Source organism: Cynara cardunculus (genome assembly GCF_001531365.2).
Source record: "Cynara cardunculus var. scolymus isolate 2C chromosome LG 12, CcrdV1, whole genome shotgun sequence".
Taxonomy (NCBI): domain Eukaryota; kingdom Viridiplantae; phylum Streptophyta; class Magnoliopsida; order Asterales; family Asteraceae; genus Cynara; species Cynara cardunculus.
In genome coordinates, this window is record NC_037539.1 from 10,394,362 (window position 1) to 10,399,687 (window position 5,326).

Below are 5,326 nucleotides of genomic sequence, written 5' to 3' on the forward strand. Positions count from 1 at the left end.
TAGGTACAATTGGGCTTTAAAGGGTACTGTTGGNCCATTTCTCCTCCAGGACCTCCACGCACGGCGCTGCTGCAGTGCTGCTCTTTCCCTCCAGGACCTCCACGCACGACGCTGCACTGCTCTCTCCCGACCACGTAATCGGCGACGACGACAGGCCAGCAACCTCAGCCCAGCTTCTTCTATGGACTCTGGTTATCGTCTCCTTCCAAAATCCAAAATCCCTATTCTTCGAAACTCCAAAGTCCCTCTCCCTCTTCACCCTCAACGGCGACAGGCGACAACTCTCCCTCTCCGGACTCCGGCTCGCCCTCTCCGGCTCTTCCTTTCCGCGCTCCGGCTCTCCCTCTCTACTGTTTTTTCTCAGTGGCGGACAGAGGTATTCTTCAGCCTTCTTCTTTACTATAAAATTGTTTTCAATAGATAAAATTGCTATAAAATTGCTACACAAGATTAGGCTGTTTATGCTAGGCTAAGTCAAATACAAATTATACAATCACTGAATCACAGTTCCAATAACTTAGTTTGTAGATAGTTTTGGTTTTAAAAAAAATCCCCATTTCTCCGTTGGGGACGGGGATGGGGATGTGATCATAATCCCCGGCGGGGACGGGGACGGGGATGGGGACACATATGGGGGATCGGGGACGGGGACGGGTATTAGGGTCCCCGCCCCATCCCCGCCCCGTTACCATCCCTAATCCTACTCCCAGGTTCTGCAATTCCTTTACACACAACAGCCGCTCCTATTCAGATTTAAGCATCTACTGCAACCTATTCAGATTTAAGCATCTATTTGAAGAACTAAATGATGAAACGGGACAGGAATAAGTTAAAGAATCAATAAAATACTATAAAAGGGGTTATATGATTTACCTGCTGAGTGATGGGAGAAGGCAGCAAACAGGAAGGGCGGTTTAGGGCGCAGCTTCGCGAGGGGAAAGGAAGGCAGCACCGGCGAGGAGGCAAACCGATTAGAGCACAGCTTCGCAAGGGACGGGACGGGAAGGGAGCACCGGCGAGGAGGACTGATTAGGGCGGGAGGAAGCGATGGGAGGGAATCTGGGTGAAGGAAGCGGGAGGAAGGTGGGTGAAGCAATCGACAGGAATCGATGGGAAGGAGAAGCTCGGATTTGGATTTCAAATCCCGCTAGTTTGCAAAGGATTTCCAAATCCCGCTAGTTTGCAAAGGATTTCCAAATCCCGTGTTTAATGGATTTTAATGAAATCCCCGGATTCCAAATCCCTCCAATTTGGCAAACCAAACACATGATTGGAATGAATTTTAAATCCAAATTCCCCTAATTTCATTCCATTTCTGCAAACCAAACGCAAACTAATAGGTTATTTACCACTTAATATTACATTCAAAATCAATGTTTTTGACTTATCAATAGTGAATTTTGTTTAATAAAAAAAAAGCCCTCATGAGTCTTCCTTAATCATTAACTATCCTAATTTCATTGTAAACAATTACCAAATAATTATACTTTATTTTGCACTATATCATGAAAGGATCTTAATCATTCTGCACCAAACCATTTAACAATCGTCAAACAATCCCTCACCGACCCTTTGCAAACAGTCACCTAGCCAAAATATTGCAAAAAATTTGGCGAAATTTACCAACATATTTGTTTTACGAAATAAATTTCACTTTTTAGTTGTATTAGAAATTCATTTTCCTAAATAGCCAAAATTTACAATAAAATTTTATGCAAAAAAAGATTTTCTTCGTGAAGTTTATGATTTGAAACAAACTTTTAACGTATTAAATTAAGGTTCTCAATTACTTTTTTTTTTTTTAACTTTTTAAAGGGACTTGTTACTTATTTAGTTTGCAATTAATTACAACCAAATTACTTTTAAAGGATTTGTAAGAAAAAAAAAAAGAAAGAAATTAGCTCAAATGATCATTTCATACATCCAAATTGGTCTTTTAACAATTTCTCTTCCGGATTCATCCAAATGTCATTACTTTCACAATATTTAGGTTTGTAATATTGGGATCTAGCTAAAAGATAAAACAATATCAAATTCAACTAGTTTTACTGTCGCAATTGTGAACCTGGCCGTTGCAATTACGGACCTGACTGTCGTATTTGCATATCTGTGTTGAATTTGAATTTTTTTTTTCATATTTTACCAGGGTCTGTAATATAATAAACTTATATATTACGAAAGTAGTGATATTTGGATAAATTCAAAAAAAAAAATATTTAGAAGATAAATTTAAATATATGAAGTAATAATCTACATCCCTGTATAACATTAAATTAAATTAAAAGCTCCTAAATGCCATAACTTAATTTCCCTTCGACTCTCCTTCCCTTTTGTTCCTTTCTATTATTAGTCACAGATCAATTTCAGCCCATCCCATGTATGTGAGTTTGTCATCTTTTAGAATTTTAGACTTATTCAAATAAATAATATCACGTGTTTAAATAATTCAGACCCTTAAGTATATGAWAAACACTAATAATTAAGATTAAATTACTAGAGAATTTCTGACACTCTGACTAGAAAAACCATTTTTCCGGCAGAATTTCTGATGGATTCCTGCCGTTGAAAACCCACCACTAATTTTTTTTTTTTGTTTTCTTATCTTATTTAGTTATATCAATAATTAAGATGAAATTACTGGTGGATAATTCATTGGTAATTTAATTAATTTTAAAAAAGAATTTAGAAGAAGAAATTTTAATTTTGAAAATTAAAATTAAATTACCGAAGATAATCTGTCGGAAATTTTTGTCATTTAAATTAACTATTTTCAKAAATTAATTTAACATTTTTAATTTCCGACAAGATTAATCCGCCACTAATCCATATCTCGTTTCGAAGGAACAACTTTAAACTTGGGTTTGTAATTCATTAATTTACAAATACAAGAAACGTTATAATCTCTAATAAAGATCAAAATACACACACATATATATAGGAGCGATCAAATAAAAACACTCCAATTTGTAAAAACCGTAAAAACTACTCTCATCCGTCGTTAATCTTATGAAATTTTTTCATGAAATTGTTAATTTTGTGAAATTGTTTCATATAATACTTTTTTGATAAAGTTGTTTCATATGTGGTTATGAAATTGTTTCATATACTACTTAATGAAATTTTAATGAAATTGTTTCATGTATTTCTCTAAAATTAAAATAATGAATATGATAATATCCATGACTAACACCCTCCACAATAAAAATGGTTAATCAATCTCTCATAATTACAAAAAAAATGAACAAAATGAAAAATTATGATTGGTTGAATGAGATTTTTACTGTTTTTACAAATTGAGTGGTTTTTATTTGGACTCACCTCTATATATATATATAGTTCTTCGCCACACCTTCATCGTTTTCCTCTCCGTGATCTTAAGCTTTTTGGATCTTATCTTATTCGTTAATGGCTTCGTCCTGATCTTGTTGAGTTTGAAGGTTTTCAATCAAATTGGAGATGAATCGATTTGTGGAGTTGGTGAATTCCTCGTCGCCGTCGCCTATGAAGGCATGTTCTTTGGAAGCAAAGCAGCCACGTCGCCATCGCTTGTGAAGGCATGTTCTTTGGAAGCGAAGCGACCATTTAGGTATTGGTAAAGAACGACTAAGCTGTACGGTTTGGGTTGGGTTGCACTTTGGTTTGGATTGAGTTGAGATTTTTCAAATCGTAAACATTGGGTTGGGTTGTTTAAACGTCTTCAACTCGATCAACCCGACACATGATCACCTCTACTAGAGACTATTGTTTGTGTTTTTGGGACCTCTAGAGATGGTGTTCAGGGGGTATGTTGATTATGACTACGGCGGTTATATGGATGGTTGGCGCTCTCTTACCGATATGTGTTTATTATGGGGTCATGTGCCATAAGTTGGAAGGTCGTTCTTCAACCGATGATTGCTCTTTCTACGACTGAGGTTGAATACATGGTCGTTAGCAAGGGTTTCAAAGAGGCGATATAGCTATTAGATTGTTCAATATATAGCCTTAGTGATGATGAGTTTACTATGGACTCAATATTCTGTGATAATAAGAGTGCTATATTTTTTTATAAAGGACCAAGTGTTCCACACGCACACACAAAGCATATTGATGTGCGTTATCATTTCATAAGAGATGTCATTGCTAAAGGAGACTTCAAAGGGAGGAAGGTGTCTACTCACATTAATCTGGCCGATATGATGACCAGTTCTTCGGACGACTAAGTTTGGTTTGTTTATAAACTTAGTCGGAATCCATGGTTTGAAACAGCCCTTGAAGGGCTGGCTCAATACGTATATGTTCGTTGATCCACTTTCAAGAAGTCATATTTAATTTCATTATTTTCGTGTTGAAGATGTGTTTTGAAGCTTGTGTTGCAGCTTTGTTTCACGAAAAGAATGTTTCTTCGGATGATACAATTATGAAGTCAAAGGTGGAGATTGTAAAAATGTTAACTCCACAATATATATATATATATATATATAGAGAGAGAGAGAGAGAGAGAGAGAGAGAGAGAGAGGTTGGTTCAAATACTAACCAAAACTATTGTGCAAACTATGCTAAACAACATCAACCAATCATGTTCCATCTTTTAGTTAGGTTCAAATGTAACTTACATATTAATTGTTAGATAATTTATCATTCTTATGTAACTCCCAAAAAATTTAATTGGGAGTTACAAATCTTAAATTATCACTAATTGATCTTCATGTAATAATGACATGAAGTTTCACATGTGTTCATCTTACTGAATTTTACATTTATTCTTCCTATAATGGTTTTGATATTGTAAATTTGAAAAAAAGTCTCTTTTGTAAAGATTCCGTTATAGTCCGAGTAATATGGATAATCATAGAGTAAAACGGATAGACGACAATGAGAATGAAAAAGCTAAAAGCGTCTACGAATACATTCGGAATTCGAATTCCGAAAGTGAAGAAAATGATCAATAAGTGTCCCAATATGAACATACGATAGCTATGAACACGCTAATGTGAACACGCTAATGTGAACACGCCTACATTAAAGATTTGAGTTCGGGATGACAAACAATATACATTTTCACTAAGTTTTGAATTTCAGTAAATCCACATCCTTGTTGCTCTTTTGAATTATCTATTTTGTGTAATAATAGTTTTAGTTTTGAAGACTAACTACATATGAGTTGTTCATTATGTTCATTAAAGATTTGACTTCGGGATGATAAACAATATACATTCTTCACTAAGTTTTCAATTTCAGTAAATTCACATCCTTGTTGCTCTTTTTAATTATCTACTTGTGTAATAATAGTTTTAGTTTTGTTAATGTTTTATGTCATATAGCACAAATCATATCATGCTTATAT